Consider the following 13696-nt stretch of genomic DNA (forward strand, 5'->3'; position numbering starts at 1 on the left):
CTATGGGAAGGATTAATGATGTTCTTATTGTTGCAAATAGGAATTATGTGCCCATAGATTTCATTGTTCTTGATATAGATTCCAATCCTACATGTCCTATTATTCTTGGTAGACCTTTCCTTAGAACGATTGGTGCAATTATTGCTATGAAAGAAGGAAACATCAGATTTCAATTTCCGTTAAGGAAGGTCATGGAACACTTTCCTAGAAATAAAAATAAATTTCCTGATGAGTCTATTATGAGAGCTACTTATGGATTGCATACCAAAGATGACAATACCTAGATCTATTTGTGTTTTTATGTCTAGCTAAGGACGTTAAACAATAGCGCTTGCTGGGAGGCAACCCAATTTTATTTTTGTTCTTTGCTTTTTGGTCATGTTTAGCAATAAATAATTCATCTAGCCTCCGGTTAGATGTGTTTTTGTGTTTATTTAGTGTTTGTGCCAAGTAAGACCTTTGGGATGGCTTACAATGATACTTGATTTGATCTTGCTGAAAAACAGAAACTTTTGCGCTCAGGAAAACAATTCTCATTTTTAACAGAAGTGTGACAAAATACAGATTCTTTCTGCATAATATTATTACACAAATTTCCCAGGTTGTCCTAATTTTCCAGAATATTTGGAGTTACAAATGTATTATAGAGTTACAGATTACTACAGAATGTTCTGTTTTTGACAGATTCTGTTTTCTATGTGTTGTTTGGTTATTCTGATGAACCTATGTGTAGTATCGGGGGGTATGAACCATGGATAAGTTGGAATACAGCAGATATTACACTAATATAGATAAATAATGAGTTCACAACAGTACCAAAAGTGGTGATTTATTTTCTTATACTAACAGAGCTTATGAGATTTTTTGTTGAGTTTTGTGTTGTTAAGTTTTCAAGTTTAGGGTAAGGATTTGATGGACTGTGGAATAAGGAGTGGCAAGAGCCTAAGCTTGCGGATGCCCAAGGCACCCCAAGGTAATATTGAAGGACAACCAAGAGCCTAAGCTTGGGGATGCCTCGGAAGGTATCCCCTCTTTCGTCTTTGTCTATCGATAACTGTTGGGGATATAACTACCAGGTATGACCCGCCCAGGAGGGGCCGGGTCCATAGCGACGGTGGATTAACTAAAGGAAGCCCGAAGAATATACAAGGTGACGGTTTATGATAAGGTTGTAGTAAGCCGAAGCCTAGAGGCGGCTTAAGGCCCATGAGTATAAACCGCCATGTATGATAAGACTTGTAAAGTAAGGCATGTAAAAGACGTCACCGAGCCGGACACGTTGTATGAGCCGGCCGAGACTCTGTAGGCCGCAGGGCGTCAACCCGTGTATATAAGGGGACGACCCGGCGGCAGCTTAGGGCAAGAAACAACAGATCGAGAACCAAGCCAGCGTATTTCGCTCCTTGGTCATCGAAACCTAGCAATACCACAACAACTGGACTAGGCTTTACATTCACCGCAAGGGGCCGAACCAGTATAAACCTCTCATGTCCTTTGTCCCGATTAACCCCTTTAAGCTTCCTAGTTGCGATGGCTCCACGACTAAGTCCTTTCACTAGGACATCTGCCATGAGAATTCCACGACAGTTGGCGCCCACCGTGGCACCAGCACACGGTGGATTTGAGTTCTTGAAGGGAAGCTTAGAAGGGCTCAAGGGATACGCTGTGGGCCGGATGACCAAGAGTCGTCACGGCAAGCTCTACGTCAACGACGTAGGCTGGGGCCCCGAGGCCGGCTCAATCGAGTACGGGTACCGGGTCCCCTTCGGCGGAATCCACGTCTTCATCTGCCGGATCGGTGAGCTGGGCCCTGAGTCGGACGTCTGCACCGACTTCATCGAAACAGATCAGCGTGCGAGACCCACCCAGACTCAGCTGGGCGTAAGGCGTGCCTTCGTAGGTTGCATCCATGGAGGGGAGCTTTCTGAAGGATCCATGGATGGCGGCGAGACAGTTGTCCACTCTGACAGCGAGTCGTCCACAGGTGAGATGGATTCATTGTATCAACTACAGGATGGCGTGCTCAGGGGCTGTTCCGATGGCAATAGTATTCCAGACCCCTCTGAGCCACCGAATCGAGCCGGGGTCTACATGGCTGGCACTCAACCCGGTCAGAATTCTATGGCCGCGGCGGTGGTAACCACCGGACCCACGGCAGCTGGGACCGGAGACCCCGTGCACCCGCCGGCTCAGGTGCTGATGGATCTTATGGACAGGATGACAACCTTATTGACCGCCGTGGTGGCTCAGCACGATGTGGAGGTGGCACGGTTGCGTGGGGAGGTAACACAAGCTAAGTAAAATTTAGCAGTGGAGGACGTAAGGATAGCTGCAGAGCGGGCGGGTCTAGATGCTCGTGCTCAGCAGCTTCAAGAAGAGACATTCCGGCTCTCGGTGGATCTAAACGCATCAAATGAGGTCATGAGGAGAAGGCACCAGAAGGCTCAATCATGTCTGCCTCTGACTTATGATCCTAGGAACCTCTTCCACACACCTGGAGCTGGTCCCAGTAACCCACCGGAGGCAAAACGGATCATAACACCCGAGACTGGGGCGCCGGTCCAACCGCGGGCCATGGAACCCCCCGTGTGAATACTGCTCCGTGTCATTACACACCAATACCACCGGGTCACTTTTCTAACCCTTTGGAGAATCTTATCCCTACGTCGGCTCATTTGGCGGCTCTCCCGATGGAAGGCGACTCTCGACAGCGATCGAAACACGAAGGGTCAGAGAACTTCTTCAGACGGCTCTGGCACAACAGGATGCATATTCCTATAGTCGAGACAGAATCCATTCAACCCCTCGCCCAAGCCGGAGCCCGAGCTATAGTAGGCATATGGACTCAGTGGCCATGTCAAGCAACGCCCAACACTGTAACCAACCACATGGGCATGACCCGGCCCAGGGTGGAGCTCTTAACTTGGTGGACCAGGAGAGGATCCGTCAAGCGGCTGAGCGGGCGGTTCAACAAGTGGCTGAGTTGGCGGCTCACCAAGCTTTTCCAGTTTATCCAGCGACCTCTGTTGAAGCAGGTGTGGCCACAAGGACAGAGGTGTCCCTTGTCTTGTGTCGGCTCTGCGTAATGAGTGTTTGCCAAAGGACATTAAGGGGCCTCGTAAGGTGCCTAATTACACAGCCGACCAACAGCCCGGAGCATGGATTGAAAGTTATGAGATGGCCATGGAGTTATTGGAGGTTAGTGACGCAGCAATGGCCAAATACTTCACCATGATGTTGGATGGAATAGCTCGCACTTGGTTGAAGGGGTTGCCACCCAACTCCATCGGCTCATAGGCGGAGTTAAAGGCCCGGTTCATTCAGAACTTCAAAGATACCTGTAAACAGCCCATGTCGATCGTGGACTTGACTAACTGCAAGCAAGAGGAAGGCGAATCCACGACCCATTGGGTGCGCCGGGTCAAGGAAATAATACATTCATCTGATAAGATGGATGCCGGCTCCGCGGTCTTAATGTTGGAGAAAAATTGCCATTTTGAACCTCTGAAACAAAAGCTAGGGCGGCTCAAGCGTGATTGTAATGACATGGGCTAGCTGATGGCGGCTCTAGTCAAGTACGCCAATTCTGACAGTACCAAGGACCCCGCGTCTGACGAAGAGAAGACAGGGAAGGGAAAGAAGAACGACAATTGCAAAGGTCACCAGCACAACCCGGCGAATCAAGGAGGTAATAAACGTAAGGCTGATGGTAGTCTGGAGTTTGTGGCTAACGCCAATGCACAGGGCAACAATCAACGACGCAAGGGGAGGCCACCTCCTCGGTCTGTGGGTCAGGTCCCACCCTTGAGCGGCTGTTAAATGAACCTGGTCCAAGACACGGCACCCGGGAGAAGCCAGCTACCTATCTGTGGAAAGACTGTACGATCATGAAAGCTTTCAAGAATTCCAACATGTTTGATGGTAACCACGGACCTGGCGGCGGCCTAGGCGGTGGCGGCTTTCATGGCCTGGGCGCCGGTTCAGGCGGTGGTGATTTCCACAGCTAGGGCCCTCAAGGCAGTCAGGGCAACTATAATCAGCTATCCGGCCAAGGTAATCAGCAGCAACAACAGTCCGGGTATCAGAGCAACCCAAAGCAGTTGAACAGTGGGCAGTATCACGTATTCACCACCAGTTTGTGCAAAAGGGACCAGAAACTTCATAAGAGGGCTGTAAATGCTGTTGAACCAGCAATTCCACGTTATTTAAGATGGTCTGAGCAACCTATCATATGGAGTAGGAAAGACCACCCTCCCCGGGTTGATAATATGGGTCATCTGGCTTTGGTGGTGGCACCTCAGGTTGGCGGATACAAGTTCACTAAAGTGCTCGTGGACGGAGGCAGTAGTATCAACATCCTTTACTATGAGATGTTCCGTCGCATGGGGTTGACTGACAAAAGTCTTAAAACGTCCAATATTGTTTTTCATGGAGTTGTGCTTGCTAAGTCGGCATACCCAGTTGGTAGGATTGAACTGGAAGTGGCCTTTGGGGATTAGTATGACTCTAGAGCTGAGAAATTAACTTTTGAAGTGGTTAAAATCAAAAGCCTGTATCACGCTCTGTTTGGACAGCCGGCTGCTACCTCTTGAGCACTGCGTTGGTTTTCCCAAAGAGGAAGGGATGATGCAGCAAAGTAGCGTAAGTATTTCCCTCAGTTTTTGAGAACCAAGGTATCAATCCAGTAGGAGGCTACGCGCGAGTCCCTCGTACCTGCACAAAACAAATAAATCCTCGCAACCAACGCAAATAGGGGTTTTCAATCCCTATCAGGCCACTTACGAGAGTGAGATCTGATAGATATGATAAAGATAATATTTTTGGTATTTTTGTGATAAAGATGCAAAGTAAAATAAAGGTAAAGTAAATCACAAAGGAAATAACTAAGTAGTAGGAGATTAATATGATAAAGATAGACCCAGGGGCCATAGGTTTCACTAGTGGCTTCTCTCGAGAGCATAAGTATTCTACGGTGGGTGAACAAATTATTGTTGAGCAATTGACAGAATTGAGCATAGTTATGAGAATATCTAGGCATGATCATGTATATAGGCATCACGTCCGAGACAAGTAGACCGACACCTGCCTGCATCTACTACTATTACTCCACTCATCGACCGCTATCCAGCATGCATCTAGAGTATTAAGTTAAAAATAGAGTAACGCCTTAAGCAAGATGACATGATGTAGAGGGATAGACTCATGCAATATGAAGAAAACCCCATCTTGTTATCCTCGATGGAAACAATACAATACGTGCCTTGCTGCCCCTACTGTCACTGGGAAAGGACACCGCAAGATTGAACCCAAAGCTAAGCACTTCTCCCATTGCAAGAAAGATCAATCTAGTAGGCCAAACCAAACTGATAATTCGAAGAGACTTGCAAAGATAACCAATCATACATAAAAGAATTCAGCGAAGATTCAAATATTGTTCATAGATAGACTTGATCATAAACCCACAATTCATCGGCCTCAACAAAGACAGCGCAAAAAGAAGATTACATCGAATAGATCTCCACAAGAGAGGGGGAGAACATTGTATTGAGATCCAAAAAGAGAGAAGAAGCCATCTACCTACTAACTATGGACCCGTAGGTCTGAGGTAAACTATTCACACTTCATAGGAGAGGCTATGGTGTTGATGTAGATGCCCTCTCTGGTCGATGCCCCCTCCGGCAGAGCTCTGGAACAGGCCCCAAGATGGGATCTCGTGGATACAGAAAGTTACGACGGTGGAATTAGGTTTTTGGCTCCGTATCTGATCATTTGGGGGTACGTGGATATATATAGGAGGAAGGAGTACGTTGGTGGAGCAACAGGGGGCCCACGAGGGTGGAGGGCGCGCCTGGGGTAGGCAGGCGCGCCCCCTACCTCGTGGCCTCATGTTTCCTTTCTTGACGTAGGGTCCAGGTCTTCTCGGGTCTTATTCGTTAAGAAAATCACGTTCCCGAAGGTTTCATTCTGTTTGGAGTCCGTTTGATATTCCTTTTCTTAGAAACCCTAAAACAGCCAAAAAGCAGCAATTCTGGGCTGGGCCTCCGGTTAATAGGCTAGTCCCAAAAATAATATAAAAGTGGATAATAAAGCCCAATAATGTCCAAAATAGTAGATAATATAGCATGGAGCAATCAAAAATTATAGATACGTTGGAGACGTATCACCGGCTTATGCTAAGTTCATGGCACGGCCGTATTATGTTTATCTGCAACTCAAAATGTCGGGTTATAAGGGCACCATCACAGTGCATGGAAGCCGGAAGATAGCACTGGAATGTGAAGAAGGTGATGCTGCTTACGCCGAGTCTGTTTCTGCAAGAGAGGAATTGAAGTTTTATAAGGATAATGTTGACCCAGTAGACATGACATCTTTGAAGAAGCCAACTACGGAGCATGAGCCAGCGCTGAAATTTAAGTCAGCTGAAGATACCAAGATGATTGATTTTGTGCCTGGCGACTCATCCAAACAGTTCATTATCATTGCTAACTTGGATCCAAAATAGGAAGGCGCGCTCATCGAGTTCATCCGTGAGAACCGGGACATCTTTGCATGGAAGCCTTCTGACATGCCGGGTGTATGGAGAGAACTCGCTGAGCACACTCTTAATATTGATCCAAAGTTTAAGCCGGTCAGGCAGTTTCTTCGGTTGTCTAATGAGGAAAGGCGCAAGGCTATTGGAGAAGAGGTGGCCCGGCTTTTGGCAGCCTGGTTTATCGTTGAAGTTTTTCACCCAAAGTGGTTGGCTAACCCAGTGCTTGTGCTAAAAAATAACGGCACTTGGCGTATGTGTGTGGATTACACGGATTTAAACAAAGCTTGCCCGGCTGATCCTTTTGCTCTCCCTCGTATTGATCAAATCATTGATGCTACGGCGGGTTGTGAGCGTATGAGCTTTTTAGATGCTTATTCTGGTTATCATCAGATCAAAATGGCGGTTAAGGACCAGGAGAAGACGATGTCATTACTCCGTTTGGAGCCTTCTGCTATGTGTCTATGCCTTTTGGGCTTAAGAGTACGCAGGCGACTTATCAGCGGTGTGTACAGAATTGCCTTCATAATCAGATTGGGCGTAATGTTCATGCTTACGTGGATGATATAGTGGTGAAATCCAAAGAGAAGGAAACCTTGGTAGCTGATCTAAAGGAAACCTTTGACAACCTCCGGGTCTATAAGATGATGCTTAACCCGGCCAAGTGCGTTTTTGTAGTCCCAGTTGGCAAGCTTTTGGGCTTTTTGGTGTCTAACAGAGGCATTGAGGCTAACCTGGAAAAAATTAAGGCGATCACATCTCTGGCTAAACCGGCATGCATCAATGACGTTCAACGGTTGGCGGGTCGAGTTGCAGCTTTGAGCCGGTTCATAAGCCGGTTGGGTGAGAAGGATATGACGTTGTATCAAATGATGAAAAAGACGGATGACTTTGTATGGAGTGACACTGCCAACTCCGTCTTTGAAGATTTGAAAAGACAGCCTGCTGAGCCACCGGTTCTTGCTGCCCCCGTTGAGAAGGAGCCGCTGCTGTTATATGTGGCTGCTAACTCATGGGCCATCAGTGTGGCCATTGTTGTGGAGTGCAAGGAGGCTAGCAAGGAATATCCGGTTCAACGGCCGGTTTACTACATCAGTGAGGTGCTCATTGATTCCAAGCAAAGGTATCCACATTGGTAGAAGCTTGTTTATGGGGTGTTCATGGCAAGCCGGAAGCTCAAGCATTACTTCCAAGGTCATCCTATCACTGTGGTTAGCTCTGCTCCTTTAGGAATGATTATTCAAAATAGATAAGCCACAGGACGAGTCGCCAAGTGGGCCATTGAGCTTGGGTCTCATAATTTAAAGTATGTGCCACGTACGACCATTAAGTCTCAAGCACTGGTGGACTTCATTAACGATTGGATGGAGTTGCAGATACTTGAAGAGAAGCCGAACAACACATATTGGACGATTCATTTCGATGGGTTCAGACAGTTGGAAGGCTCGGGGGCTGGAGTTGTTTTAACTTCTCCTCGAGGTGACAAGTTTTGTTATGTGTTGCGATTGATGTTTCCTTGAACTAACAATGCAGCCGAATATGAGGCCTTACTCCATGGTCTTCGAATGGCTAAAGAGATGAGTTTAAGCCGGGTACGATGCCTCGGCGACTCAGATTTGGTGGCTCAGCAGGTATCAGGCAAGTGGGACTCTAAGGACCCTCTCATGGTGGCTTATCGCCGTGAGGCTGACGCTGTTGCTGGGCACTTCAAGGGTTATCAAGTGGAGCACATTGACCGCAGAAAAAATGAGGCGGCTGATGCTTTGAGCCGGTTGGGATCTCAGCGTAAGCCGGTGCTGCCTAACACTTTTTTAGATGTTCTACATAACTGAAAGTGCAACTATCCCTCGGTGGTTTTGGTAATTCCTAACAACATATAGCTCATTGAGCTAATGCTATTTCAAGATAAATATCTCAGGAAAGCTCAATGATTGGCATGGCATGGATGAGAAAAGTGGACCCCTCAAAATGCTAAGGACAAAGGATTGGCTCAAGCTCAAAGCTCAAGACTCTACATTTTCTATTTTAGTGATCCAATATCACATTGAGTCCATAGGAAAAGCCAATACTATCAAGGAGGGATGAGGTGTTGCTTAATGAGGTTCTTGCTCAAAATGCTTAGTGATATGCTCCAAAACCCTCAACTACTTTCTCACATCCACATATGACCTAAACCAAAAGTCAAACTCGGCCCCACCGATTCTTTCTATCCAGCGCCACCGAGTTTCAAATATCATAGCCACTGCCACAAACCCTAGGCAAATCGGTCTCACCGATAGGGATCTCGGTCTCACCGAGATGGGGTTGTAATCTCTCTATTTCCCTCCATAACATTTCCGTCTCACCGAGATGAGCGATCGGTCCCACCGAGATTGCAATGTAAACTCTCTGTGTTCCCTTCATAACGTTTCGGTCTCACCGAAATGAGCGATCGGTCCCACAGAGTTTACCTGACCAACTCTCTTGTTAGCTTATTACCAAAATCGGTCTCACCAAGTTTGTGTAATCGGTCTCACCGAGATTATGTTATGCCCTAACCCTAATCATATCGGTCCTACCGAGTTGCATGTCGATCCCACCGAAAACCCTAACGGTCACTAGCTTTGCTAAATCGGTCAGACCGAGTTTAATCATTCGGTCCCACCGAGTTTTATGTGTAGCGGTTAGATTTTGTGTGGAGGCTATATATAACCCTCCACCACCTCTTCATTCGTGGACAGAGCCATCAGAACAAACCTACACTTCCAACCTATATTTTCTGAGAGAGAACCACCTACACTTGTGTTGAGACCAAGATATTCCATTCCTACCATATGAATCTTGATCTCTGGCCTTTCCCAAGTTGCTTTCCACTCAAATATTCTTTCCACCAAATCCAAATCCTGTGAGAGAGAGTTGAGTGTTGGGGAGACTATCATTTGAAGCACAAGAGCAAGGAGTTCATCATCAACACACCATTTGTTACTTCTTGGAGAGTGGTGTCTCCTAGATTGGCTAGGTGTCACTTGGGAGCCTCCTAGAAGATTGTGGAGTTAAACCAAGCAGTTTGTAAGGGCAAGGAGATTGCCTACTTCGTGAAGATCTACCGCTAGTGAGGCAAGTCCTTCATGGGCGATGGCCATGGTGGGATAGACAAGGTTGCTTCTTCGTGGACCCTTCGTGGGTGGAGCCCTCCGTGGACTCACGCAACCGTTACCCTTCGTGGGTTGAAGTATCCATCAACATGGATGTACGATAGCACCACCTATCGGAACCATGACAAAAACATCCGTGTCTCCAATTGTGTTTGAATCCTCCAAACCATTCCCTTTACATTCTTGCAAGTTGCATGCTTTACTTTCCGCTGCTCATATACTCTTTGCATGCTTGCTAGAATTGTGTTAAGATTGCTTGACTTGTCCTAAGTAGCTAAAATCTTCCAAGAACTAAAATTGGGAAAAGGCTAGATTTTTATTTGGTCAAGTAGTCTAATCACCCCCCCTCAAGACATACTTTCGATCCTACAAGTGGTATCAGAGCTTTGGTCTCCATTTGCTTTGATTTTCATAGCTTTTGGAAGTCATAGCCTTGGTTTCACAACCTAGGAGAGTATGGCGTCTAGCGAGGGAAATTACCACCGTAGAGGTCCTTACTTTGATGGTACTAATTTTGCTAGTTGGAAGCATAAGATGAAAATGCACATTCTTGGACATAACCCCGCTGTTTGGGCTATTGTGTGTGTTGGCTTGCAAGGTGAATTCTTTGATGGGAGAGAACCGAATCGTGAAGCTACCGTGGATGAGTTGAAGATGCTACAATACAATGCTCAAGATTGTGATATCCTCTTCAACGTATTGTGCCCCGAAGAATTCAACAAAATCGGCCATCTTGAGAATGCAAAGGAAATTTGGGATACTTTGATTGATATGCATGAAGGTACCGACTCCGTCAAGGAATCCAAGTTGGATGTGCTTCAAAGTCAACTTGACAAGTTCAAAATGAAGGATGGTGAAGGTGTCGCTGAAATGTACTCTAGGCTTGCTCTTATCACAAATGAGATTTTCGGCTTAGGAAGTGAAGAGATGACCGACAAATTCATCATCAAGAAGATCCTAAGAGACTTGGATGGAAAATACGATACCGTATGCACATTGTTCCAAATGATGCCAAATTACAAAGATCTCTAGCCAACGGAAGTCACTGGAAGAATTGTTGCTCAGGAGATGTCACTCAAGGATAAGGAGGAGATCCATACCAAGTCAAGTGGTGCTTACAAAGCCTCATGTGAAGCTCCCACATCATGAAGAATTGAGCCTAATGGTGAAGAACTTCAACAAGTTCTACAAGAGTAGAAGCAAAGAGAGAAGTTCCAAGTCATGGTCCTACAATGACAAAAGATCTTCTAGTCGAGAGCGAAACTGCTACAATTGTGGAAGACCCGGACACTACTCCAATGAGTGTACGACTCCCCACAAGAGAAGAGAAGATTCTCCCAAAAGAAGAAGTAGAAGAGAAGAATCACCATTGAGGGATAGAAGGAGTAGGGATGATCGTTATGAACGAAGACCCTCCCGAAGAAGCAAGGATTTGGAAAGGAAGGAAAAGTCATCAAGGAGCTACACAAAACGAAGACATCAAGCTCATGCTGGTGAATGGGTATCCGACTCCGACTCCGACAATGACTCCGAGAGAAGCTATCACTCCGACTCCGAATATACTCAAGATGAAGGTGTTGCCGGTAGATACGTCTCCGTCGTATCTATAATTTTTGATTTGTTCCATGCCAATATTATTCAACTTTTATATACTTTTTGGCAACTTTTTATACTATTTTTGGGACTAACATATTGATCTAGTGCCAGTGCCAGTTCCTGTTTGTTGCATGTTTTTTGTTTCGCAGAATATCCATATCAAACGAAGTCCAAACAGAATAAAAACTGACGGAGATTTTTTTTGGAATATATATAATTTTTGGGAAGAAGAATCCACGTGAGACGATGCTCGAGGGGCCCATGAGGTAGGGGCGCGCCCCTGACCCTCGTGGCCACCCCGTAAGGCGGTTGGTTCCCTTCTTTCGCCGCAAGAAAGCTAATATCCTGATAGAGATCGTGTTAAAATTTCAGCCCAATCGGAGTTACGGATCTCCGAGAATATAAGAAACAGTGAAAGGGAAGAATCTGGGAACGCAGAAACAGAGAGAGACAGAGAGATAGATCCACTCTCGGAGGGGCTCTCGCCCCTCTCGTGCCATGGAGGACATGGACCAGAGGGGAAACCCTTCTCCCATCTAGGGAGGAGGTCAAGGAAGAAGAAGAAGGAGGGGGGCTCTCGCCCCTCCCGTGCCATGGAGGACATGGACCAGAGGGGAAACCCTTCTCCCATCTAGGGAGGAGGTCAAGGAAGAAGAAGAAGGAGGGGGGCTCTCTCCCCCTCGCTTCCGGTGGCACCAGAGTGCCACCGAGGGCCATCATCATCACCGCGATCTACACCAACACCTCCACCATCTTCACCAACATCTCCATCACCTTCCCCCCTCTATCTACAGCGGTCCACTCTCCCGCAACCCGCTGTACCCTCTACTTGAACATGGTGCTTTATGCTTCATATTATTATCCAATGATGTGTTGCCATCCTATGATGTCTGAGTAGATTTTCGTTGTCCTATCGGTGGTTGATGAATTGCTATGATTGATTTAATTTGCTTGTGGTTATGTTGCTGTCCTTTGGTGCCCATCATATGATTGCGTGCGTGGATCACACCCTAGGGTTAGTTGTATGTTGGTATGACTATGTATTGGAGGGCAAGAGTGACAGAAGCTTCAACCTAGCATAGAAATTGATGCATACGGGATTGAAGGGGGACCAATATATCTTAATGCTATGGTTGGGTTTTACCTTAATGGACATTAGTAGTTGCGGATGCTTGCTAATAGTTCCAATCATAAGTGCATAGAATTCCAAGTCAAGGATGACATGCTAGCAGTGGCCTCTCCCACATAATACTTGCTATCGGTCTAGTAATGTAGTCAATTGCTTAGGGGCAATTTCGCAACTCCTACCACCACTTTTCCACACTCGCTATATTTACTTTATAGTGTCTTTACTTAAACAGCCCCTACTTTTTATTTACGTAATCTTTATTATCTTGCAAACCTATCCAACAACACCTACAAAGTACTTCTAGTTTCATACTTGTTCTAGGTAAAGTGAACGTCAAGCGTGCGTAGAGTTGTATCGGTGGTCGATAGAACTTGAGGGAATATTTGTTCTACCTTTAGCTCCTCATTGGGTCCGACACTCTTACTTATCGATAACTGTTGTGATCCCCTATACTTGTGGGTTATCAAGACCTTTTTCTGGTGCCGTTGCCGGGGAGCAATAACGTCGGTGAATATTCTCGTGTGTGCTTGTTTTCTTTATCACTAAGTAATTTTTATTTGATTTTCTTAGTTGTTTTCTATCTTTATTTATGGTTAGGAAATGCAAAATACCAAAAAAATTAATTGTACCTGCTGAACCAATGGTTGAAGAACCACTCAACATCTATCACACTGCTGAAGCTTATTACTTGGATCATCTTCGATCCCTATGTGCTCGTGCTGAAATCCCAACTAGCTTAATTGAGGGAAAATCTTTAGATGAGCATGCTTGTTATGTGCGACACGGTATATCTGAAAAAGGGAAATTATTATGGAGTCAAATTCAACGTTTGCAATGCTATGCTTGGAATTTATGTGAATTATATGATTTTACTTGTTGTTCTGAAAACCCTAAGAAACACCTTCCCTACCAATGTGAGTTTATTGATAATGGAATCTTATCTTCTTATGCTAAAGCCGTTTATAGTTACTATGATGTTCAACAAATTGAAGAATTTGTTGCTTTTAAGGGTGCTCTTGAAATTGCTTCTTTGATTGAAAAGTATGATGCTACTCTTCACAAATCTAAAATTTTTGCTATACATAAATATTGCTATGATAATTATGCTTCTAATACCTATGTTAAACAATATATTGAGGAATACTCCGCTGTCCAAGAAGTGACTAATGTTTTGCAGGAGTCTATGGAAGAAGAAATTGATGAAACTGTGAGCTCATTGGATGAAAAAGATGAGGAGGAGAGGGAAGAACAAAAGGAGGAAGAGCGGATTGATCACCCGTTCCCACCTTCTAATGAGAGTAACTCTTC

This window comes from Triticum urartu, chromosome 3A (assembly GCF_056163025.1).
Source record: "Triticum urartu cultivar PI428250 chromosome 3A, HENAU_Tu73, whole genome shotgun sequence".
Classification (NCBI taxonomy): domain Eukaryota; kingdom Viridiplantae; phylum Streptophyta; class Magnoliopsida; order Poales; family Poaceae; genus Triticum; species Triticum urartu.